At 40.9% G+C, this 27,432-nt stretch overlaps 1 long non-coding RNA gene across 1 annotated transcript; it reads right to left on the bottom strand.

The window, feature by feature from the left end:
• Positions 1-24,583: 24,583 nt before the first annotated feature.
• LOC144994954 (uncharacterized) lies at positions 24,584-27,002 on the bottom strand. The gene is made up of 3 exons (XR_013658696.1): positions 26,849-27,002; positions 26,695-26,758; positions 24,584-26,448 (listed from the first exon to the last, which is right to left on the bottom strand). It is a non-coding gene; the product is annotated as an uncharacterized LOC144994954 (long non-coding RNA).
• Between the last annotated feature and the right edge of the window lie 430 nt (positions 27,003-27,432).

The raw sequence follows: 27,432 nt of genomic DNA on the forward strand, positions 1-27,432 counted from the left end.
GAGCAGGTTTAGTTGAAGGTTAGTTTGTTTACAGAGAGGTGAAGCAGCATGGCGTGTCCATTTGAAGATGATTTAGTGGATGAAGAAGCTCAGATAATACTTTTTCCACCATGAGAGGCTGATAAGACCACATATGGATGTTGGAAAGATAAACTTTTTTACTTTGATCTAACTTAATTATTTGCCTCAAGTTAAGATAAGTCATTTTTTTTAGTTCAGTTAACTAAAAAATGACACGTAGTTATCAGACATTTATTTTACTTTAATTTAAATTAATTCAATTAAGTGTAACTTTGGTGCTGCTGTTAGATCGGCAGCGCAAGGAATTGTGGGATACCACACAAGTCTGAAGACATGAAGAGTCTCACAACCCATGGTGTACTTGTAACCCTGATCTCTGTGTAAGTGTGGTTTAGTCTGTGTATCAGGTGACTGGTGCGGACTATTTAAAGATTTGTATCCGTAGGAGCCGTTCATATAATACACAATTGCAACTACGCACAGTTACGCACAAGATGTATAAGTTACAAATCAAGTTTTACACACGCACGAATCTGTTGAGACTATATTTGCTCCATAGTTCTGGGCCCAAATAAGTTCACAAAATAAAATAAAACACGTAAAATATATCTATTACTGAAATTCATACTATTTGCTGACACAAACATTCTGGTTCCAAGTGATAATTTTCAGCAACTTTTACACAAAGTCAACACCGAACTAGCTAAAAGGAAAAACTGGTTTGATGCAAAATAACTGTCATTAAATTTAAATAAAACTAACTTCTTAACATTAGGTAACTAACAAATATTTTCCCCAACTCAAGTACAGATAAATGCAGTAAAACTAAGTTAAGAGTATTTTTGATGATAAAATCATGAAAACCTCATACCAAACATATCAGCACCCAAAAGTCTTTTTGATGATAAAAAAAGCTGAATATGTCCTGGAAAAACATTCATCACATTTTTACTGCTCTCTGGTGTCTTCATATTCTGTAGATTTGACAAAAAAGGACTATCGGAACAATTTACTGAGCTATTTACCGAGAACACAGCCATCTTCTTTATCAAATCTAAAACACTAACATGATCTGATTCATAGCATTCAAGATGGTTCTGTTTAAAATATGACACACGTTGCTTCCAAATCACTTATATAAAAGGTTTTTGAAAGAGAGAGGATACAGATTAAGGGGAACAATGAACTTTAAAACAATTCAACTTAGACCATTTTTAAATAGATTCTGCATTACAGAAACCTGAGTGAAACTGTGGAGTGAATTACAGTTAAACAATGTCCAAACATCAGTCAATTTAAAAACCAAAGATGTAATTTTATATCCTGACATCAAATCACTCAATGGATAAAAGTCATTTGGTTACTGGTCGTTGTTGATGTCTGGGTATTTATTATTTATTTATCACGATGTGACAATGACATGCTGATGATCGATAACTTTTAAGACAGATGGTGATATTGGTAACAACATTACATTGTGGTTTTTTGTTGTTATTCTTTTGTTTTTATTTTTGTTGTTAAAGTTCCGGGCATGTCCCACTGGCCAGAGGCCTCTTTGTCTCTCGGTTGGGCTCGGGGTCCCCCCAGAGGGAGGTCTGGGCATCTTCGCTTACACTGCTGCCCCCGCAACCCGGTCCTGGACGAGTGGAAGAACGTACTTGGAACAGAGGAGACACAACTGCAGCTTCTGAGTTTACAGACAGAGAAAAGAATGCCAAGAAAAGAAGATTGTCCCCGCTCTGACACAAGGTGGAGGCTTAGCATGATCAGGGTGTCTTTAATCTGTGCTGCTTCAGTGACATTTGAGGACTGGTATGTACCCCAAACACAAACAACTAAGACGCAAAAACATAACTAAAGAAAAAATGGAACTGCGGCTGAACATCTGCATGTGCAGGACCTGAAGCACGCCGCCTAGAGAGGACACTTTCAACTCCAGTTGAAGCGGTCTGATCACGAGAAGTGGACCAAAATATCTGCGGAAATATCTAGATTCATTTGTTTTTCAAATGATTCTGTTAAACAACAATTCTAATACGACTAAATCTGTTTTCTGCAGCTGCTGATGTTATCATTTTACACCAGAATTGGAGAAGTAAAACTTCAGTCACTGACAGGAAGCAGCTGCACTATAATAATGAATAATAATGAACAATAAGTCTAAAGTCAGGATGAAACTGCCAATGCAAATATCACTGGAATGCAGCTTCTCTTCAGCGCTGCGCTGAGCCCCTAAACTCAGAAAGTTATCCTCATAAAATCATTTGCACTCGCGTTTTTTTCAGGATCAACTAAATTTAAGGATGTTTGAAACTCCAGGATCGATGCTGATGATCAGCTGAACAAAAGGGGGTGGATGTTTGATGTTTGCCATTTCAAACACAACATGGTAACACTTTCTATTCTCTTTCTGTTAATGATGACGCTGCCATTCAGCCCATACATTTTATTTAAAAAGCAAAACAAAGACATTCCAGTTGAATCTGTTCCTGCATCAGAGTGTGATGCACCCAAAGGACAGCAGGTGGCAGCAGACTCACGTTTAGAACAGCAGTTTTTTTCCTTCTACAGCTGTTATGCAACAAAATCCTCCAAAAGGAAGCATCAGCTCCATAGGTGTTCAGGCCGCAAAACAGCTTTTACACAGTTTGAATGGAAAGAACAAAAAAAAAAAACAGAGCTCCTTTGAGCTTCATCCTCCCTGAGGTGTGAAGGAGGGACAGCCCTCTGTGTTGTCTGCACAGTGGTAGAAGGCAACATGAGAAACAGTTAATGTCCTCTGTGAGCCTCTGTAGCTCGGTCAAGCAGAGAAAAACGAATTACAGAGGGGAGACGTGGAGCCGCCCACAGGAACCGAGCCTGTGGGGCAACCAGGCCGAACAAAGAGGATGAATTTCAGGGAGAAGACGAAACCTTCCTAAATCAGTTAGTCCTGAGCCACGCTGACCTCCAATCTGCTCCTGCGGCCTTTGAAGGCGCACTTCAGGGGCATAGGGGGGGCTGATTGACCAAATGTCCCACTCTTAAGTGACAAAATGCCCTGAGGCAACAGACACACACACACACAGCTGGATGAAGTGGAAACACTTCTGACTTTGTGATGTGAGAGGAGCAGTTCTGTCTGATCAGACCACCTCAGTCGAGTTCAACAACACACGGGTTTATCATTTCTGGAACACAAATGCCCTCTGAGTGCAGCAGAGACACAATGAACCACAACTCCTCTGACACAAAAGCAGCTGGACATCTCAGCTTTTTAGTTCAGGTTGCTTCTTTTTATTTCATCCTTTTTTTATTCGTTGCAAAACAGAAAAGCAGCAAAACCTCTTCAGATTCTGCTTTTTGTCAGACTCCAGTTAAAAGAAAAATGGAAATGAATTAATGTTGTTGTGATTTTTTGATTTGATTTGAAATGGTTTATTTCAAGCAATAAAATAAGAATAATACACTAAAAATATACAATCATCAGTTATACATTCATACAATGACCTATCAAACTGAGGATAATTAGACATATTAATAAATATAACTTGAAAGGGAGTGGAAGGAAGCAAACTTAATCCCACCCCGTTATACGTAACCTTTTTATTACATGATTTATCATTATCCGGTTCCTAGCTTTTATCAGACAGAATTAAGAATCATAAAGTATCCTGTTTTCGTGAAGGGGAGCGGGCACCATGGACTGTAAATGAGAACTGCCTTGAGCAAATATGATGTCAACCATGGAAAATAACTTACTTCCAGCTCCAACCAAATGAAGTCAATTCAGTCTCCATTTTCCCGCGACACGGACGCCGCCATGTTTGAACAAGATGAGGTCATTAAGATTGTCGATCTGTCTGCTTTTGCTCTCCAGAAGTAGCTCAAAAGAAGTCAGGGTCATCCAAATGCATGCTGGAGTAGCTCACCTTTATTATGAAAAGAATTCCTGCAGATCTTGCAGGAATGAGGAGTCAAACCGGGCTTTGGACGCGCCGCCTGAGCTCTGTACCTGTCTGTAAACCTTCAGCACAGACTTTGCAGCTGAATGGCATCTGCTGTCCAGCTACCATATATTCAGCGTTCATGTGTCTGTCAGCTGAATGTATTGGGTTTTGAGCTTATATTTGCTTTTGGTGATTTTATGGTGTTACTGAGCACTAAGAAAGGTGCTCAACTAAAATGTATTTTTATCATTTTTATTTATTAAATGTTGTTCATTGGAAACAAGTCTCAAAAAATTCCCTCTGCTCTCACAAAATAATCTGAATTTAGTATAAAACATTTAAAAAACATGATGAATCATAAAAACAGAATGTAACTCAAATAGATTTTTTTTCTGAATATTTTAATGGTTCAAATTCAAATGAATTTTATTTATATAGCACCTTTCATGTAAAAAAACAGCTCAAGGTGCTGTACACAATAACAAACAAGAATGCAGAAAACGCCAATCCCTATTCATGCAACAAAATGATTAAATAAGACCAAAAAAATAAATAAAATATAATCTCAGGTCACCCAAATAATCTAACGGAGAATGAAAGCATGCAGGGAAAACTATGTATGTATGTGTACAACAGCTCTAGCTTCAATAGTTCCTGATGAGATGGATTCAGAAGGCATCTTTTTCAGTGAAGCATCTTCTTTGTCCTGGCAGAGGGATTAACAATAGCCTCAGAGAAGAGCTTCAATATGTGCCTCATGAATTCAATGACCTCCTCTCACCTGTAGTTTCTGCTCCTCCTTTTTTCTGGCCTGCGTTCTGTCTTCTTTAGACCTTAGTGAATCAATGACAATGAATGTTCATCAAAGTCAAGCCATAGAGTTTTCAGTAAAACATGTAGTAAAAAAAGGATTTGAAAGTGTGATCAAATAAAGAGCACTTACAGCATTGGAAAGCTGCTTATCAGAAGAAGACACCATCTTCTTATTTGCTGCATGTTTTCCTTTGGAGAAATGGGTCGGTTTGTGCTACAACCCAAAAGTGTCTTGAATTCACTCGACACAAACTGATCACAATTTACACACACCTCACTGAAATCACATTTGGCCACCCATGACAATGTACAGAGCGCACTGAAAGTCAAAAAGTACATGTTAATATAAAATTACACATCCCCAGTATACATTTCACATTTCTGAATGTTATCTTTATATACCATGGTCACTTACAAAAGAAATAAATATTAACCAGTTTTTCGTCCTTAATTCTTGTTTTCACTTTTTAATGCACACCCAGCAGCCAATCAGAATCGAGTTTTTACCCTTGACCATGGTATAATTCATGGTCACCTATCAGTTCAAAAAGCATTAGGGGAAAAAATGTTATCAAAAACAATTTGGGAATTTAAAACTGCCTTTCAATAAAAACATAGAATAAAAATATTCTAATCTAAAATTCTGTCTGCCACCCGGGCGTCGCAGGTGAGCAAAGTGACATCATGAGAATGAGCAAAAGCCCAGTCAATGAAATTCCCTACCGCCCCAGATTCAATCATAGCTTTTGTTAGGCTAGGAACTTCTGCTGCTGGATCCATAGTTGGTGAAGTATTCTGTCACAAGAACAGGCAGACGGCTGGATCCAAATGCAGCAGGTTTATTAGCTCAGCTAAAAGTCCACAAAGCTAAATCAGGGTCAGGAGTCAAGAACAGGCATGAGATCATCAGAGAAGAGACAGGATGGTCAAAATCCAGGCAAGGGTCAGGGCAGGCAAACAGAGTCAGGAGACAGAAGATCAGGTCTAAATATAATGCTCGGTAAGAAGGGCAGAGAGCCACAGACAATACTTCACATTGAGCTCAGCTTAGTGCAGAGCTCAAGTATGCTGTGGTTGATTGAGTGAATGAGAGTCAGGTATGCAGCATCCAGGAAGTGTGGCTAGAACTCTGGAGATGGATCCCGCTGGTGACCAAATAGGGAGACAGAGTTTTGAATTGTGGCAATTGGTTTGGCTCATTTCTTGAAACAGAAATTACATTCTCAAAACAACATGGACAAACCTCCAAACCACTTGGCAATTGTTCACAACAGAATGGCATTTCTCAGTGGTTTCATCAAATTTCAAATGTCTTAGTACATGTTTCAATGTCTCAGTACATCTTTGCAATTGATTAAGTACAGGTAGCCTTCATTTAGCACAATTTCCAAGTGAATAGATCTTGTTGATCTAAACTGATTGTTGATTCTCAGTCTAATGGTTGTTCGCTCCAAAATGAGTCAGCATCATTTCATTGTGTAAGTCATCACATGCACAATAGTCTGTTCAATTGTCAAAATTAGTCAAGAACATAATACATGAATATAATATATGAATCCCTTGGAACATTTGATACATTTATCACAGCAATTGACAGTCAGGTGAAACTAGAACTTGACTAATGAAGGAGGATGTCCCAGGCCAGCGAGGGGGCAATATAACTATGTGTGCTGCCATATCTGAGAATGGTGGGGCCACTCACATCCCCATACTTGGCCCATACAATACACAGAAGCTCCTCATCTTCTTGGACCGCCTTCATTTTGATTTGATCCCTGAAACTGAGAGAGGTCTCTTAGGCCCTCACCTACCACTATATGTTATTGTATGGGACTATGTGTATTTCCACCGTGGCCCGCTCATCAGGGCCTGGCTCACTACTCATCCAAGGATGGTCATAGTGTTCCTACCACCTTACTCTCCTTTCCTCAATCCTATTGAGGAGTTCTTTTCCGCTTGGAGGTGGAGAGTGTATGAGCATCGGGCTCAAGATCAGAAGTCCATGCAATGTATGTATGTGTGTATGCTCCATGCAATGGATGCTGCGTGTGAGGATGTTACAGAAGATCAGTGTAAGGGTTGGTTGCCACATGCATGTCGTTTCTTCCCTCGTTGCATCACAAGGGAAAAAATACGCTGTGATGTGGACGAGAATCTGTGGCCAGACAGACAGCAGCGTGTGGATGGCCAGCAGGGTGAGGACGATGGCCAGCAGGGTAAGGACGATGGCCAGCGACCAGTGAAGAACTGTTGGTTGTAAAACTCAAGCATTATTTACAGCACTGTAGGCTGCATATCATTTTCATTGATTTTTGTTTGTGTTTGAATTATTAAGTATTTCCTGCTGTATACATTTTCTTTTTACTCTGATGTATGAAAGTTACTTTATGTCTGTGAATGGTTAGATTTTCCTTGGCTGTATGAGTGCAATGTGTGATGTTACTGTAAACCTAAGAGGCTACTCTTACCCTAAAATCCTTTTTTCTTTTTTCAGTTTTATACAAAATTGTATTCTGTTAGCTATACAAAAACAGTACAGTTACCATTGTCAATAAAGGACTGAGCTACGACTGAAAGGTGGACATGAGGGATATTTCAAATGTCCTCTGCTATAGTGACAAAACATCTAATCATTTTGACCTGCAGTGCCTACACAATGCCAAAGGCACAAAGTATTTTGGGGGCACTGACAGTTTAAATGAGAAGGAAATTTAGTTTTGACACATGAGTGAATTGTTTTGGGAGACATATGACCTTTTGCAGGTGAACCATGGCGTTGTGCTGAACCATCCACATTTTGAGAAAAGCACCAAGATTGTTGAGAACGTCGGGTCTGATCAAGAAATGAGCCAAAGCAATGAGAAGGATCTTTGCCATTTTGGTGGCACTGACTCTTTACATGGGAAAGGAATTTAGGTATGAAGCATGAGTGAACAGTTTTGGGAGAGATATGAGCTTTTGCAGGTGAACCATGGCGTTGTGCTAAACTGTAAGACTGTTTTGCCAAATGATCTTAGAGTTTTGAGAATGTAATTTCTGTTTCAAGAAATGAGCCAAACCAATGGAGAAAAACCGTAAGTGTGGCTCACTAGCATTATTGTTTGTAATGTAAATTGTTCTGGCTTGTTTTTTATTTATGAGTGGGTGGATCCACCAAAGTTGGCAGGCAGAAAGGTCCTTTTTATCATGATGTTAAGGTGCTCTGAGTCTATGTGTCCGTCCACTTAAGGCTTTTTTGTGTGTGTTCAAAACCCTTTGGTAACGCCAAAGATTTGACCCGACCAGTGTAAGTTCATGCCCAGAACCATCAGTTATGTTGTGTTCTGGGCTCTGAGTGAGAAATCACTTTTATGAAAAAACAAACTAAAATGTGAGTCTAAATGGATGAAGTGAAAACAAGTTTTCAACAGGGCAACAGTCTGATCAGTTTTGAAAATTTTCTTTTTTTTAAGAATGTCTGCACTTTCAATGCTGGAGGAGGATTTTGTGTTTTAAAATGGTCACTTTTAGCTTCTTTTCTGCTCATTGGGGAGTGAAGGGACAAGCCCCAACAAGAGCTTAGAGGATTAAGTTCATTCTCACTGCCAGTCTGAATGAAAAAGCATCTGCACAGCACAAACAGCCTTTTCGCACACACACACTCACACCAAGCCAGGCCTCAGAAGATCAGCGATTGTAAGCTGAGTGTGGGATGCAGTTCAGTGAGCCCAGTAACATCCTGAGGCGTCAAACTGCAGCCAAAACTGAAACTTAACCTTCTGCTACACCTCAACAGTTATCTCTATCAACTATTTACTGTTCTATTTCTTCATGGAACTCTGACCCTCTGACCATTAGCGTGGTCTGAGGATCAGAATCTAAATTTGACATGTTTATAACTTTGTTTCACTCAGACATAACCATGTACATGATCTGAATGCATTAAAGCATTTTCTCTCCATTTCTGTTTAAACTCTGTCATTCTTTCAGCTATTTTGACATCAAAGCTTTCCGTTTATTCAAGATAATTCTGCCTTTATTTGTTTCATTGATGTGTTTTATGATAGAAATGTATTAATTCATAATTCGTGTCAGGGTTGTATTCAGCTCATGAAAGAAAATAACAGAAAAATGTGTCAATTTTTACCAGAACCAGTCAGATGAACCTGCTCACACTGAGCACAAACTGATGGTGTAGTGTGAACTAACATAATATATCTTTATTGTGAATTCAACGATACTAGTATATTTACTTTATTTGATTAACAAAGTAATATAAATCATATATTTTGTTCTTATTTACGCAGGGGGGCGTGTGGGTGGGAGGATGGGGCACCATCTAGTATTTTGTCCAAGCAGGACCGGCTCTGTCTTGCACCCAGCTCTCCATCTTCAGACCACCCTTCAGGACACTGAGGCGCCTCTCCACCAGCAGCGTCCACCTCATTAGCAGCTCCCCATTCCCACCAGGCCTGTCCTTTCTCTTTGGCGTTTGCCCTCAGAATTATCTGGGATCTGAGAGCAGATCACCGTGCCCGAGCATCCTTCATGAACAAACAGCAACTTCTGTATGAGTGTGAAAGGCTCTCAGATGGATTCATTTAAGCTGCTGAAGCTGAGGCCTGACAGAGGCCACCTCTGTGAGAGTCCCTGCATGCGTCTCCATCAACCAGACACCTGCTTCATGTTTGCTGGGCTCCAATGGTGCCAGTGTAAAATTACACAAACACTGGTGACAGTTGTTTCAAAAATGCACAAAACACTACAAGTTATTTATAAAGAATATTTTATATTTTGTATAGTCATAATGTTTCATATTTCATGACTGCAATTTCTTTCTGAGGTATATTCTGTGAACTCTTTGTGTGAATTATTGTGGAATAGTTAAGAAACTCTGCACTGGAAGCAGTGAAAGGAATTAAAGTTTTTATCCAAAAACTAATAAGAAAATACTTCACAATCTAAAATTCTACTCATTACACACTAAAAGGTGGAACATGAGTTAATGATAGTCACAGAACAAAAAATAAACAAGTAAATCCACATTTCATATTCAAAAGAGAATTTGGAAACTGATTAATATCAAGCATCATCTAGAAGTTCATCTCCTCCGTGTGCAGCTCATGTTTGATTCTGACTCGCTTCAGAAAGCAGACTGCAGGATCAGAAAAGCAGACTGATGGTTCCTGCAGGTCTTTAACAACAGAAGTCTTCTCCTGCCTCTAACTAACAGGTGAGTTATGAGGGAGCTGAAACTGTCCTGACATCTGCAGGGCCTGCCAGCACTAACACTGGAGGATCTCTAGCTCAGACGTGGTTTCAGTCGCCTTGCTTGTTGATCAGTTTTGAAATAGATAAAACCTGATTCCAGTCAAGATTACTCTGTGATAAGTGTTTACGTTATTTTGTTATTCAAATAAAGGGTGTTTAAACATTTCAGGTTAAGTGCTCTAAAAAATGTCAGAGGATCATTGGAATCTTTTTGAAAAAAGTCTATTTTATCAGGGAATCATCTGCATAAATGTGACAAGTAATTATTTATGCAGCAGAGGATGAATAAATCATTTCTTTATACTTGGCTCTAATATCAGGACAAAAATTGTAAACATATGAAAAGGATGTATATTTTTAACCAGCTTGTGATTGACTTGAAACCCGTGGTGCCAAACTACTTGGTTTGAGCTCTGCTCTATAAGCTGCTGCACGTGTATCAGGTATGTTTCACCAGCAGGAAGCATTCTGGGGAACGGCAGTTAGAGTTCTATTGTTTTATTTTTAATTCATAACCCTTGTGCTACCTTAGATGACCCCACCCTTACCTTGACATGTTCTCCCTACCATGACAAAGGTGGATAAAGGTGGAAAGATTTCATGTAATCCATGGACACCAGTGAAGATCACAAATCATTGAAGAAAAAAGGTTCAGAGCACTGTCTAGTGGGTCTAGATGACCCCACTCCCAATGTTAAAGTGCCTAGGATAGCACAAGGGTTAAGTGGTCTTCTGACAATAATTTCTTGAGTTGCTTATGATGGTTAATTATCTGCTGAATAAAGAACTTCAATTCAATTGATCTGGTCTTCCTTTGGTGCTCGGATCAGAACTTTGTGGTGGTGGAGGTGGGGAGGTTTGACCACAACCCTTCAAGAGGGCTAGAGGTTGAAGGGGGAATATCAACCCTAAGCCTGATCACAAAAGCTTCCTGTGAGGCAACTCTGACAGCACAAAGGGCTCCTCTTTCAGCTGTAAAGACGGACTGAAGGTTTGTGTTTTCTGCCTCACAGAGGTGACACTCAGACCTCCAGATCTGAGGGCAGCAGGGGGTCTGGATGAGGATCAGAAGGTCCTGATCTGTACAAGAGCAGTAGCATCAGCACACAGTTTAAAGTCTTAAAAGGACAGATCAAACAGAAAATTTACTAGGATATAAGACATTAACATTCTCATAATGTGTGGCGGTTTTCTCACAGTGGTTTTTATATAAAGAGACATTAGAATATTTAGTCAAATTGATCTAAATGGGGGAAGAACTAACAGACAAGGCAAGGTGAAATAGAAGCTTACTTTGTATTTCATTAATTGTTCTTTAACTGTACTCTGCAGGAAGAACTATTGCACCGCCACATGAATGCAATAAAGAATAAAAACGTAGCCCAGTGGTGGGAAAAATGCCCGTCAGTGCTGAGATCATCACAACACTTTGCAGTCTTGGCTTTTGTTTGAAGCCCCTCAGACTGGTGCGTGAAGGTTTGGAGTTTAAGTTTTTCCTTTTGTGACGACGGTCAATATGGAGTCAGAGCCTGTAACCATGGCAACAGCAAGGGGACTGGCATCACTATTAATTTATTTTGATGATGGAAAATGTGTTGTATTAGTTAGGACCCTCCCCGCACATACAGAGGGCCCTGGTCCTTTCTGTGTGGGTTTCTCCAGTTTCCACCTACAGTCCAAAGATGTGCTTCATGGGTTCATTGATTGTCCCTAGGCGTGAATGTGAGTGTGTGTGTGGTTGACTGTTTCAGTGCAGCTCTGCAATGGACAGGTGGATGGTATCGGCTCTGGCGACCCCGTGACCCTGAAATGGATTCAGCTGGTTTGGGATATGAATGAAGGCACAGAGGATTTGTTGTCTGATCTTTCTGGAATCAGGAGAGCTCCCCCTGCAGGCAAAGATCTTCAACTTCAACCACGTTCTGGAATGTTCACAAGAGGGTGTGATGGCTGGCACTGCTGCCTTTCAGTCCAAAAACATGCCTCATAGGTTGATTGGTGACTCTTAATTGTCCCTATAGGTGAACGAGTGTAGGTGTGAGTGGTGTGAGTGGACAGGGTGAACCCCGCCTTCGTTCTGCAGGAGCAGAGACGGAGCCCATCATTTCATGATCCTGCACAGGACTAAGCAGGAATAGAAGACGTGTGCAAGTTCACAGAGAACCTCAGATTCAGACATTGGTTCTGTAACTGTAACATGGTTGTTTTCAGGAGCTCCTTGTTTTGTTGGTCAGCTGACATGGGGGGGGGTTACAACCAAACAAGATCCAATTCGTCTTTGTTAGAGTTTTTAGTCCGTCTGCAAACCTACATAAAACACAAAGAGAGGCTCATTAGTTCAGACTGGCAGACCCAGTTTACAACAAAACACTGCATCCCTGCAAACACACACACACACACACACACACACAAATGCCCACATTCCCTGGAAATCGCGCTGGTCTAATAATCTTCCTCTCACGCGCCGAAGGTCATCCTCCAACCGCAGATCTGCATTCTCCTCCTGCAGCCTTCAACGCCCCAACAGCGGCAGTAATCCTGCTGCTTTGTCACGCGAGCTCCATGTGTGTGCACGCCGAGCAACACAACAAAACGTGCAGAGACAAAAAGGAAAGCAGGCTCACATTAAATCCAGCACACTGCTCGTCTATGCCGCGACCTCCGACCTCTGCAGGCTCTTGGGTTGCTCCTCTCCTCCATCTGCTCTCTTTCTTTTCTCCTCCGGCTCAGAGTGAAAAGATCCTTTCTTTTTTCTTTTTGCCAGTTTTGCCATCACAACATTGAACTCAACAGGTTCTCCTGCAGGAAACGCAGCAACAGGTCAGGCATGAGCTCGGTTAATCCAGAGTTTTGGTGTGTCTCATGATTCTGACTAAAGAGAATCTGGCCTGTCTGCAGGAAAACACGTTTCAGTTTTTAAAAAACCAAATGTGTTTGCTTTGTTGAGTCACTTCTGCTGCTCCTCTGATGAAACCCGTGCATGTGGCAGAAACAGACTCATGCAGACAGTGGGTTCAATAAAATACTTACATTCACAACTTATTACAAGTTTAACAAAAAAAAGTCACTCCATCTGAGTGAAGTTACCGTCTAAATATGATTGTATTTTGGTTTTGATGTGTGTAAGGGGAATAATTTCAAGTATTTAACTACTTTTCAAGCATGAATAAAAGCAAACAAAAAACCAGTAGCATCAGTTATTTTGATCGTTAATGATAAAAAATATATGCATCAATAGGAATTAATATACGTGACAACATTTAATTTGTGAAATATTAACTTACATGAATGAATAAAAGCCTGATAATTGTATTACAAGACATTACACTGACCGTAAATGTAAGAAAAACCTTTTCTGACTTATTTCGTCTCAACTGGTTCATATGGAAGGACCACATTTTTCTGTCAGTCTATTAAAAAAAAAAGCTGGCAGCTTTATTTTACGTCTTAAAAGGTTGATTTTTTTAAAAAAACACAAAAATGATCTAAAATCTTCTAAAGGCGTTTAATGAAAAACATCATTTTTTAATGATTATAAATGATATTGTACCCCAATCATTTGTGCTCCCTCCTGTCAATAGGGGACACTATAGTTTTCCCGGCTGATGTAAATAAAAGATTGAAGATCTGCAATATTTTAGCAAACAACAGGAGACTTATGACACAGTATGGACTTGTTGTCATGCAAATTTTTGGAAAAGTGAAACAACAACACAATGTTCGGGTGCTGGACTTTGTGAATTAATGGCGTTTTTTTTTTTTTAGCTTTTTCGAGTGAAAAGTTGACTTTTATGGATCCTGATGTGTAAAATTCCCTCAGAGGAAAGCTTTCATTTAAACCAGGATTCTAACCAGCGCTTGTGAATCACAACTGAGGCGTGTTTGACTTCTGACCTGGGCTCAGTGACGGTTGGATAAGTGTGATGCTGCAGCCAGGCACCTGCCAGCCAATCAGGGAACAGCATCTCCTGTTGCCGTGGCGTCTGATGGACCATGCTCTTTGCATGTGTATGACATTAACAAGTGTGTTTGTGTGTGTGTAGGTTTGTGGGTTTTGGGGGCTCACATTACAATGCAACGCAGGGATGATGTGTGCGTGCTTTTGTATGTTCGTGTGCAGGTTTATGCTGCATAGAGAATAACAACACAAATCCCCACAAGTTTTTGCTAAACTTGGTGTAATGTTTTGATGTATGATGTGTTGCATTAATGAAACACAACAGTCATTGTGTGTGTGTGTTTCCATGTTGTGTGTCTCTCTGCAGATGTCTCGCTTCTTAATGTGCGCAGAGAGCAACAATCAGCCCCATCTGTCCTAGTTTTTACTTACCTCCTCCTCCTCCTCCTCTCCCTGAAAAATCACCTCTGCCCCCCCCACCACGCGTCCCACCCCCTCCACTAAATCTCCTTAGTAAGCCCACCCCACACACACACACAGACACACACACACACAGACGTACACCTCCCATGCAGAAACTGGTCGGTGTGAGGATTGAAAGCCAATCAAAAAGCTATAGAAGAGTGCTTTGGTGTGTAGGAACACAATTGGGGGCCGTGGGGTTGTGCGTGTGTTTGTGTGTAAGGGGGGGTTGTGGAGGCAGCGCCCCCCCACCAGCTCTGTGTTTGTGGGCTGCAGGGTCCCGTCAGCCTCTGTGAAAGAGGCTCAGGCCTTCAGAAAAGTGGGACAGATGGGAGGACTCAGAGGGAGGAATAATCAGCTCACCGTCCTCCGTCCGTCCGCTTGACAGAAACGAGAAGTTTCTTCTTCACTTGATCCCAAAGGAAGAAAGAAACAAGCAGCTGATCCGTTTGTTTTCAAAATAAAAACATGTATTTTTGCTAAAGAATTAAGTTTGTTCACCCTCAAATTAAACTTTTACCTGATTAAAATAACAAGGATTATTTCATGTTAATGCCATTTGTTATCATTTAAATTCTTTATATCTATTTAAGTAGAAAAAATAAATCAGATTTCTCATCTCAGACCATAAATGGTACAAAAGCATAAGCTGGACGCACAAGTTCTCATCAAATATCATAAAATAAAATCAAGACATAATATCAAACAAGAGAACGATTTCTAACAGGCGGTGACGCACCAGGCCATCAGATGTGTTTACAACCAAATTATTCAAACCAGTTTTCATCTTTTCCTGTGTGATCTTTACTTTCATCTGGTCTTTCACTAGAAAAAAATTATTTTACTTAAAAAAAACAATAAAAAAGTAAAATATAGTATTTTAAAACAAAACAACAGAAATCTGAAAATCATTTTTCTTTCTAAAATAATGAACGGGAAGTTTTGCTGGCGAGGAAGATTTTAAGTCTAGTTTTCTTGACTCAACTTCAAAACAATGCCCCCTGGATGAATGCCTTTTTTTCTTACCTGCTCTAGCCAGAGTCAGATGCTCTCCGTTCCTCCTGTGTCACTCCCAAAGCTTCTTTCTAAGGCGTCCATGAGTTTCCCATTTGGAGCCTCCTTGTTGTCTGAAAGTGGATTTGATAAGCTGCTCTTTGAATTCAATCACCAGATTTTTAAGTAACAAGAGAGAGGAGCCTTTCTGCCCGGATGGTACTTTTGTGACTGGATTCACCAATGATCTATAGAGGATAAGATGCAAAAGAGAATCCCAATCTAGAACCAGAGTCACATTGGATCCAGCCGTCAGGAGGTGTAGGAGCCAAAATGCAGGAAACTGGTCTTGGAGGCAGAAACATAAACATTTAATACATAAACGTAAACAGGACAAAAACCGTGAAGAAACAAAAAATCAGATGAGCTGATAATGTAGACCTGAAAACCTGACACTTCTACTCACTGAAGACAATGAACAGAAATGAAGACAGCTGTGGATGATTGACATGAACCTGGAGTGACTGACAGGACAGAACATGACCAAAAACACTGAAAAACTGAACTAAACTGCAGAATCCTCACAGCAACAGCATGATATCATTAAATATTATTAATAATTTCTGCATTCTGGGGATAAAAGTCGTAGGATGTCTGTGTTTAAAATATTAACATCTGTATTAAACTTTATCATGTTGATTATGCAGCACATTGTACCAACAGAAGTTACCTGCAGTGTTTTATAACTTTGATGTCTTCTAGATCTATGATAAAGTGAACAAACTCACGTTGACGATAATTTATTTACATTAAAAAAATGACAACTGTATCACTGTCACCTACACGGGTCACATAGCTTCTGTAATTAGTAGTTTTTTTTTATTTACCTAATTTCCAGATTGTTTAAAAGACAAAAAACAACAGCATGTTTTTGCAGCCCTTTTCTGAGTTTGAGCCCCTGGCTCTCTAAAACCCTGGTCACGTCCCGATGGTACCTATGTGGATGTTGGATAATCTGATTTCTGACAACTGGGATTGGAGGATTTCTGGAACATTTAGGAGTTTTAAAGCTGCTCAGATGCTGGAACTTGAGGAGAGACACAATGGGTGGTAAAGACTCGCGTGGCGTCCGAATTCCTTCCCTATCACTAGTAGCAGTTCACCATTTTGTAGTGCTGTTCGAATCTACTATTCCAAAATCAAGTGCCCTGGAAATTTCCCAGAAGTCTCTGCGAAAAACCAGTGTACATCGATGCTCACTAGATTGGCGGATATAAGAGCACAATGCATTGCGTCTGAACCATTTTTGGCAAAAACATGTATTTAAATGTATTGTTTTAAATAAATCATCAACGTTTTTGTCCTCAGAAGACAATGGAATCATAAATAATCATCGCAAACACTCATAGGAGTGAGATTTTAACTTCATGAAATCGATGATGTCATATCCGCCGTTTAAAAAAAAAAAAGGAGGTAGCATGGTGTCTGAATTGCTTTTAAAATTCAGGAAACTACATAGTGCCGCATTATATCGTTTTTTTAGTAGTTAGGGGTTAGGGTGGGAATTCAGACACAGCCTCAGACTGAGAGACAGTTGCAGATCAACCAAAAGCTCGATGTCCTTCTTGCCCAGCAGGGCAGAGCACTTGCAGTCCTTGAACGTGTATGGAACATGGATGATGACTTGGAGAAACTTTCTCCTCGAAATGGTGGAGACTGAAATCTAACTGCCTGACATAAAAAGCTGCCTCACAGACAGTCAGACCACACAAGGACACAGCTGGCAGACGTGAAACAAGTCTGCTAGCACCAGCAGTTATTATCTAACCAGATTATTCATAGCCGAGGATGTGATCCCCTTGGCATTGCCAAAACCTCTCCACTCCAGAGGCTGATAATACAGTCTGTTCTGAGCAAGCTGGTTGCTCGGCTATCTTGTCTCCGGCTCACCCAAAGCTTCTACCCTGTACCATGCTGGAAGCTGAGAGTGCCATGGGAGGCAGAAGATGCCTGCTGTAGTAAACAGGGGTGCCCAGATACCCTGTCCTCACCATCCCTCATCATGTGTACCCTCTTCTGTAATATGCTTTTGTTGTACTGGTGGGGTTCTGCTTTTTCTTCTCCCAAACTCTGCTCCTGATGTAGGCAGAGGGTAGATGTGTGGGATATTTGCCACGACTGTTGACCACTTCGTCCCCAGGTAACAAACAGACCAATCAGACTGTTTGAAATGATGTGTTTAAAATGATGCAACAGCGCTTTAAAGCTGTTTTTGCTTCGGGTCGGTTTGGACCAGATCCGTCAACCATCCCTGATAAGCAAAATGAACATTGAAACCTCAAAAAAAGCAGTGATTCTCTGATTCTCTGTCACTAATCCATTTACAAGTAAAACTGTGGTGCAGAAAAACAACTATAACTATGTATTAGTTACTCAGGTTGAGAAAATGTGGAGATTGCATAAAAAAGTACAAAAACCACAGAAACAGAGTCCATCCCATATTTCAGGCGTTGGGGATACTTTTTTTCTCTCTCTTCTTCTTCTATTTTTTTTTTCCTGTTTGTGCCTTAAAGACTTTTCTTTGCTTCTCTCTCCATCCTCCAGATCTGAGCTTGTTTTGTTCTTCTGATTCTTCATCAGTAACAGTCGGTGCAGTTGTGCTTCAAATGACTGTTCCCACTCTGACCGAATGTTGTCTGCTGGAACTCTTCTTCTTCACCTCCGCTCCATCTTCACTGGAGACCAGGTTGTTTGATCAGAGACCACAGAGCTATGAGTGTCGTTAGCTACCTGCTGTTGCCTCCTTCATTGTCAAAGTCACAGCGGCTTGCTTTTATTTTGGTAGTCTTCTGGGTGCATTCAATCAGGCGTTTATGATGAAAATGTGACGAACAAAAGAAAGAAAAATCTGCCTCGTGAGGGATGCTCCTCCTACTGACACTCAGGGCTAAATGCAGCAGCTGGATTGATTTGGTCAAAGTTTTTGCATGAGGGATAAGAGAAAAACCTGACCGTTTCTGGGATGTTCAGCAGGTCTGTGCTTCAGGTCAAACTTCAGCGCTGCTCATTCCTGTAGATCCTGGTTCTGCATTCCTCCAGTTTCCTTTCAGACATTCAATTGAAGGTCTAAAAATGGGATGTCAGGTGGAGTGCCCCCAGCCCTCCTGCAGCGTGCAGATGATTGATGCTCCTTTGCGTCATGTAAATCAGGTCAGCTGGAGCAGGACCGATGGGCTGATTGATGGCATCTTTAACAGAGAGCACAATCGCAGATGAGTCCCTCCACTCGAGTGGTGCTCCTCCTTTGGAGCCTCTATCTGTGTTTTACGCTTTTGTCTGAGCTCCCAAAGTGAACCATTGAGACGAGTGAGTCTTGTGTTCTCCTGCAGCCGCCTTTGTGAACCTCACAATGACCATTCAGCTCTGTTGGTGGTAGAGCTGCTTTTCAACGCTAAACATTGCAGTGCTGCAACGTGAGGCAGAGGATTCCTCATAAAAACACACCGCAGAAAAGGATGGACAGGAAGACAGCAGCTCAAAGATGAAGATCAGCTGCAGGCCGGGTACAGCAGGCTCCTGAAACCAGCTCCAGAAAGTCTGCACTTCTGACTTAGATGATGTGATATTTTAGTCTAAAGGAGTCAAGAAAGGGAAGCAGCATCACAATCACACATCTGCTATTTTTGCTTGCAAAACAAGTAGAGCAGAAATAGGTAACTCTCAGATTTTAGCTTGACAAAACAGTAAAGCTTTTAATGAATTACCTGTTATGTCTATTTAAAAACATTCACAGTACAGAACCAAGTTTAAGGATGGATGAGTTTACAAAATGTTAAATGAAAATAATTTCATTTCATGTTACTATTCTGCTGCAGGAACAGCTGCAGATGAACTTCACCACAATGACGACAATAAACAGACTGAAGTCCAGCTTTCAAACCTGGAACCTGCTGTCCCTCCATACCAAAAACAACAGATTAATCAATGACGATGAGGAAAACTTTGTTTGGAACCAGATGTTTTTTGAATTTTGTACATTCTGCAGCAGTCCTGGGCTGCAAGGATCAGGTTGTTTTTGCAGTTCTTCGTTCTTACAGCACTAACCTCAACTTCACTAACTGAACACACCGGCCTTCTGTCTGTCCGTCCATCCGTCCGTCTGTCCATCCATCCATCATCTTCAGAAACTGCAGTATCCCTTTCCTGGTCACAGGGTTGCTGGAACCAACCCAGCTATTGTTGGGCGATGGTGTGGCTCACTCTGAAGAGGTTACCAGTCTGTTGCAGTCAAATTCTTACACTCAGACTTAAGTGAAAATTTGGAGAGTAAGTCTGTGTAGGTGTGTCTGTGGGGGTTTACATTACAATGCAGGGATGCAGGGATGATGTGTGTGTGTGTGCGTGTACGCTTGTTTGTTTGTGTGCAGGTTAATTCACACTAACAAAAAAAGAAGTGTTTTCCATTCATCATACTATTCAGCTGGTTCTTATAAATGTCTATGTATATGATGGAATTGTGTGTGTCTTTTGAAAACAATTCCATTTTGAGAGGCTACAACATTGTTTTGAATGTGTGTATGTGTGTTTTGTGTGTTTAGAGTTCTGTGAACATAAGGCATGCTTTCAGAAAATGTGTATCTCATGTACGGTACATTGATTCCAAATGGTCACAGTCATTTGATCCTCCAGCTTGTCCTTCCTGTCAGTTTCAGGCTGTTTGGATGACGCGCCGCCCCCATTTACACGAGGTCTGTTCTGGATAAAGACCTCTGACCTTTAGACGCTGTGTCACCGTCAACACCAAACTACAGTACACTCAGGTGTTTAGCTAAAAAACAAAATGATGGTCTCCTTTTTAAAATGTCTGAATTTCGTCTCTCCTGTCATCATCAGTGTCACAGATTATTGTTTCCGACAGGCTTTAGTGTTTAAAAAAATAAAAAAATAACTACAAATTACAATGGTTTAATGTAATCAATACTGAGACATGCAGGAGAACATTTAACAAGGCAGCATTTTAAATATGGGATGTTTAAACAACAAGAAAGTGTGACTTGATTAAGTGAATGCATTCGACTTCCAAACTTACCAGCCTGAAGTAGAACTTTATATAGAAAACAATAATCTGTAAATCTGTGTGAAAGACCTGCAGTTTGTGCACATTAAAGTGGTGTATAAACTCCACAGTTTTGTAATTCTGCAAATTGCAAATTGGTTTTCCTAAAATTTAAAAAGTTTACAGCACAAAATTATGAAAGTGAGCATGATGGATCAAAATTTACAGGTGGTTCAGTTGGAGGATCAGACCTCAGTTTGTCAATTAATGTATTAATATAATTATTTTTATTATTATTATTATTAATATTATTATAATTATTATTATTATAGTTAAAGCTAATTACATCCTTACTACTTTAAAAACATAGAGATCAAACAGAGAGATTAAGAATTTCATCACTTATAAAAAGCAAAAAATTAAAGATTATGAGGTCAGAAGTTAGTAGTGATGCAAAGGATAACAGAAAAAAAAGCAATCTGGGTGTACCAGTAGTATCTGTTTGAAACCAAAGATATGAACAAGATTATGTTGGTAAAATTGTATAAAACTGAGCAAGAAGTAAATCATCAGTTTCTGTCAAACGTCAGTTTCTCTTCCTGTTATGTCTCTGTCTTTGCCTTTTAATGAACATGTGATGTAAAAAGACGTCCAATCAGAACTTCTTCTACCAAGTCGGGTCAATTACAACTGGCTGAAAGTGAACCACATTGAGGCTTCATTAGGTCCACCTTGCTATGACCAGGTTTGACCGCCTTTTGCCTTCAGAACTGCCTTAATCCTTGGTGGCATCGATTCAACAAGGTTCTGGAAACATTCCTCAGAGTTTGGTCCATATTGACATCACAGCATCACACAGTTGCTGCAGATTTGTCAGCTGCACATCCATGATGCCAATCTCCTGGTCCATCAGATCCCAAAGGTTCTCTATTGGGTAAAAATCCCAGTAGACCACGAGTTTCTGAAATCCTCAGACACCTCTGGCACCAACAACCATGTCATGTTCAAAGTCACTTCAATTACCTTTCTTCCTCATTCTGATGCTCGGTTTGAACTGCAGCAGATCGTCTAGACCATGTGTACAAGTCTAAATGTATTCAGTTGCTGCCATGTGATTGGATGATCAGAAATTGTGTTAACGAGAAGTTTGACAGGTGTGCCTAATGAAGTGGTCAGAGAGTGTATGATAACACTTCACTTCACAACACTGCAGACAATATCTGAATGAAATAATATAACAGCCTTTTTTACCCACAAACGAGAGAAGCTGCTGTTTTGTTGATCAAAATAAAAAGTTCCAGTAAAAAACAAAAAGAAGTCTCTCTGTGAAAAGACATTTTCATTTATAGTTTTAAATACCAAATGAATGTGAAATATCTAGACTGTATCCATTTAGGTAAAGGAATTGGACTTAATCGTATCGCCACAAAACTAGTTGAATCTTTCATGTATATATTCCTGGACCATGTCTTGAGATGGGTATTGAATAAAAATAAGTAAATATCAGGCTGAATATCAAGTTTATCACAGGAGAAGGGATGGATCAGTTGGTCTGTGAGAATCCATTCTGAAGGTTCTGGTAGTGTGAGACATTGTTTCAGAGGAACCTGCAAAGGTGATTCCTCCTGGACTCCACTGTCCTAACATCTGCCCCACCACCTCCTTTGCCCTCCTCCCTCTCTGTCCTTTCAGCGCCTCCTCATCTCCTTCACACTTGACAGTCGGCTGAGTCTGGACTGTGTCTGCCATGAAAGGCCTTTGTGTGGGCCCGCTGCGCGTGTTATCCTCCGTGGCCTCTGGTGTCACTCACAAGAGGTCTGAGGAGCCTGAAAGGGCCGGGTCTGCGTCAGACCGAGCCCTGGGGCCCCCGGTGCTGGCCTAGGGCCCGGAGTGGCCCCCTCTCTCCGGTCACGGTCTCGCCTCTTTCACTGACAGTTTGTTCTCAATTAGATAGCTTTTGTCCCGGAGTGAAAGCCTTCAGCTGAAGAGCTCGGCGCTGCCAGCTGGGGGGGCGCAGTGGATGACATCCATGCCATAATGCCGATGTTTCGCCTCTGCTAGCACCCCCTCCAAAGCTCTTTACTCTCTCATTTTGCCTTTGAGCGTGGCTGAATAGCTCTTAACTAGGCTTTTAAAACTTCCCCGACATCTACATCTGATGGAGCCGCTGTCAGGAATGTGAGGCTTTAATTAAGCTGCTTTGTATCCTGGTGCGCCGCTTATTGATCCCTAATCAATGGACAATGAGCAACTGTACTCATCTCTTTCTGAGGTGAGACGGGTGGATGCAGCTTTGCGTGAATCGTTTATCCTCAGAGATTCCATCATCTTCCTCTCCTTCGTCTTCCAGCCGTCAGTTTTTGCCTTGAAAGAATGAGTGACTCCAGACCAGCGAATAGCATCAACACCTGTTGATTATGTATCAACAGTATCAGCACCGTACCCTTGTGCTATCTTAGGCACTTTAACATTGGGAGTGGGGTCATCTAGACCCACTAGACAGTGCTCTGAACCTTTTTTCTTCAATGATTTGTCATCTTCACTGGTGTCCATGGATTCCATGAAATCTTTCCACCTTTATCCACCTTTGTCATGGTAGGAATAACACGTCAATGTAAGGGTGGGGTCATCTAAGGTAGCACAAGGGTTATGAATTAAAAATAAAACAATAGAACTCTAACTGCCGTTCCCCAGAATGCTTCCTGCTGGTGAAACATACCTGATACACGTGCAGCAGCTTATAGAGCAGAGCTCAAACCAAGTAGTTTGGCACCACGGGTTTCAAGTCAATTACAAGCTGGTTAAAAATATACATCCTTTTCATATGTTTACAATTTTTGTCCTGATATTAGAGCCAAGTATAAAGAAATGATTTATTCATCCTCTGCTGCATAAATAATTACTTGTCACATTTATGCAGATGATTCCCTGATAAAATAGACATTTTTCAAAAAGATTCCAATGATCCTCTGACATTTTTTTAGAGCACTTAACCTGAAATGTTTAAACACCCTTTATTTGAATAACAAAATAACGTAAACACTTATCACAGAGTAATCTTGACTGGAATCAGGTTTTATCTATTTCAAAACTGATCAACAAGCAAGGCGACTGAAACCACGTCTGAGCTAGAGATCCTCCAGTGTTAGTGCTGGCAGGCCCTGCAGATGTCAGGACAGTTTCAGCTCCCTCATAACTCACCTGTTAGTTAGAGGCAGGAGAAGACTTCTGTTGTTAAAGACCTGCAGGAACCATCAGTCTGCTTTTCTGATCCTGCAGTCTGCTTTCTGAAGCGAGTCAGAATCAAACATGAGCTGCACACGGAGGAGATGAACTTCTAGATGATGCTTGATATTAATCAGTTTCCAAATTCTCTTTTGAATATGAAATGTGGATTTACTTGTTTATTTTTTGTTCTGTGACTATCATTAACTCATGTTCCACCTTTTAGTGTGTAATGAGTAGAATTTTAGATTGTGAAGTATTTTCTTATTAGTTTTTTGATAAAAACTTTAATTCCTTTCACTGCTTCCAGTGCAGAGTTTCTTAACTATTCCACAATAATTCACACAAAGAGTTCACAGAATATACCTCAGAAAGAAATTGCAGTCATGAAATATGAAACATTATGACTATACAAAATATAAAATATTCTGTATAAATAACTTGTAGTGTTTTTGTGCATTTTTTGAAACAACTGTCACCAGTGTTTGCGTAATTTTACACTGGCACCATGGGAGCCCAGCAAACATGAAGCAGGTGTCTGGTTGATGGAGACGCATGCAGGGACTCTCACAGAGGTGGCCTCTGTCAGGCCTCAGCTTCAGCAGCTTAAATGAATCCATCTGAGAGCCTTTCACACTCATACAGGGTAAGGGTGGGGTCATCTAAGATAGCACAAGGGCTGGTCCAGATGAGAATGTGTTTGTCTACATTAAAATGTGTTCCTTTATTTCTCAAACTCTTGTTTTTATATTGTCAAAACTTACGGTTCTAAATAAAGGCTGCCTGAACAGTTGTGTACTTTGATGAGAAATGATAAATGTGATGCTGTAAGTGCAAAAGCAGCAGCTGACAGTTACGGTTTAGTTTAAATCGAAAATTTTACTTTTAAGGTGCGTCTGCTTCACGTTCAAAGTGGAGAGCAGAAAGCGACCCCCCCAGCTTATAAAAGTTCAAATGAACCTCCTTTCTCAATAATGACAGACAGTGAATGCTGAATCAGTCACAGTGCATTGTAGATTTGAACATTTCCAAAAAGTGGGTTGTAGTGAAACTCATTGTGATACAGTAAATGTACTGTTCTCACACAGTAATTTGCACATGAAGCCAGTTTGTTGGCGTCAAACCATTGAGGGGGACAATTTGGCAATCCCATAATTTTATCTGAACTGTTCACACATCCATCCACTCAACTGAGTTCAGGTGTTCCAGTCTCCACAATGTCCACAGGTGTCTGAACCATCTGCTGTCATGCTGACTGTTTCTCTGAGCATCTGTGATAAAACCGGCTGCTCTCAGGAGCTCCAGCATGCTTCTGTTGTGCAGGAGGTCCACTCCTGAACTTCCACTCAGACAATCATTCTACAGAGGAAGACATTGGGAAAGACAGCAGTTCATCCATGAAGTGGTGTAGCTCATACTGACCGAGCAGGTCAGAAGGTGCTGGGGGCATAAAGGTCATCAACTTCCTGCAGAATCATCACTGAAGACCTGCAAACATCATGAGGCCCCCAGATCAGCTGAAGAACGCACAGAGCTTCATGGAAGTACAGCAAAGTGTGGAGGCACAACTTTAAAGGTGAGGAGATCGCTTCTCTGGAAGAACAAATCCGGATTCTCCATTTGATCATCTGATGGACGAATCTGTGATTAAAGGTTGCCATGAGAACAGTTCTGAACTGCAATGAAGTTTAGTGGCGTGAACACTGTGCTGTGTGGTGTCGTTCAGAAGCTGAGTTTGGTCTTAGTTCTAAAGAAAGAAAGAAACTCTGAATGTTTTATAAATCAAGAGATTTTTGAAAATTCCAACTTTCAGGGAAAAGTTTGAGAACATGATTGAAAGAAGCTCCAGGATAAGGAATTTGTGTGGAAGAACCTGAGTTCTGACCTACAGTAAATGCAGTAGAGGACCTTTGTAACAAACAGACAGAAGACTGACAGCCAGAGTCTGAGCTCACAGAGGACCCCTAAAAGACGTTTTAGTCCTTCAGAGTCTGAGCAAACTGAACAGGACACGACAGAATTTGTAAAAAAGTACTGACATGATCCACTAAAATGATGCAGGATGAGGGGCAGGGTTTTATTTTGGTCAAGTCTAAGGAAAGATGTGGTAATTTGGATCAGATTCAGGACTCTCATCCAGCCTGGGAACGCTTCACAAGAGATAAAACGTTAAAAACCAATTTTATCCAAACTCGGAGTTTGTTGGATGTGAGGGGGGAGGGAGCCCCTCACAATCTTAAACCTGATTAGGTTTAAACACACAGAAATGTGACCTGTTGAATCAGAGTCATGATCCTCTGAATGCTCAAAGAGAAAATCCCAGCGTAAAGCCTCAGTTTGGTCACACGACCGAGGCGGCAGCTCTTCGTCACACTGCTAATCTGATCTGATCCTGCGGGCGAGTCAGGCAAAGGCAGAACAGAGGTGCAGAGAGGCCGGGGGGGCTTCAGGGGGGATTAGAACCATGTTGGGGTGAGAGTGGAGGATGAAGGGGCGAGGACTGAACACTGGCTAATTCTTGAGAGGGAGAAAGAAATTAGACGTCTGGGAAAGTTTGAAAAGAGTAATTCCAGAGGAAGCAGCTGAGGCTGAGGAGAAACTCTTCATCATTGATGAAGAGCAGGACGGAAAGTAGATCCTCGTTTGAGTTTCTTAGAGCACAGGGGCTGGAGGACGGGGGCTCAGCGAGGATCGAGGGGGAACCCTCCTGGATTTGAGCTAATCCTTTAAAACTCTCAGATCTGGATGTCAGGACCCCCCAGAGGCTCAGATCAGTCAGAGGGTCAAATGATGAATGCAGGCTGAATAAAGAGAAAGGAGAACCAGACATTAACACCAAGGAGATCCTGGATGCTGCAGCACAAAACCCAATAAAGAAATGTATCTGAAATGAGAAAAAAGCAGAAAAATATCATCACAGCTGGCAATATTTCATGTCTGTTTGACAAAACAGGATGTGTGGCTGTTTAAAAGAGGACGTGTGAGGAACATCACCATATTCTCTCTGCCTGGGAGCTGATATTTGGGCTCTGAGATAACAAACATACCATAATTTAGCCCTGTAACCCTGGGAAACCATGTCCTCCGGTGATCAGTTTGCATTCACCGGTTCTGCAACAGAGTAGTATTATTATCATCCCAATCTTTGTCATGCAAAGGTGAGAATAAATATCAGGGTAATTAAATGGATAAAAGTCTCACCTCAAAGGCAGAGAGAATCTCAGTTACTGTGGGATCCCAACAGCAGCTCAGCTTGAATGTCAAAACCACAGGAAACACTTAGTGTTTCACGTTGTGGAATACAAGTGCTTTATGGATACAAGAGATTATTGAAACCCATTAATGATGTTTTTCTTTAAAGGAATTTCTTTTTTCAGTCAAAAAAACGTTTCAGAATCAGAATAATTTCTGTTTGTTTTTGTCGTTCTTTAAAAACAAGGTTTTAACCGTTTTCAGATTGAATCACTGACTAGTTAAAAACTAGTGAAAAATCAGTCAATACTTCTTCAATCCTAGATTAAATCCTGAGAATCTAATTTGATTCAGGAGCTCCAGAAGATTCAGTTGTGGAACCCGACCAGAGGCACCATGGATGTGGGGTTTGGAGGCAGGTCTGGTGAACAGCAGAGTCAACCTGCTTTGGTCTCATGCGTCTGGACAAAAGAAGCAGCAGAATCTCCTCACTGGATGGAAGAACCTGGCTGCAGGCTCTGTGGGGGTGAGGAGGTTTCATGAGAGAGTGTGGGGGGGCCCATCAATCACATTTTGGAAGCGGCGTTCCCTAC

This window comes from Oryzias latipes, chromosome 10 (genome assembly GCF_053564925.1).
Source record: "Oryzias latipes strain Hd-rR chromosome 10, Olatipes_Hd-rR_3.1".
NCBI lineage: Eukaryota > Metazoa > Chordata > Actinopteri > Beloniformes > Adrianichthyidae > Oryzias > Oryzias latipes.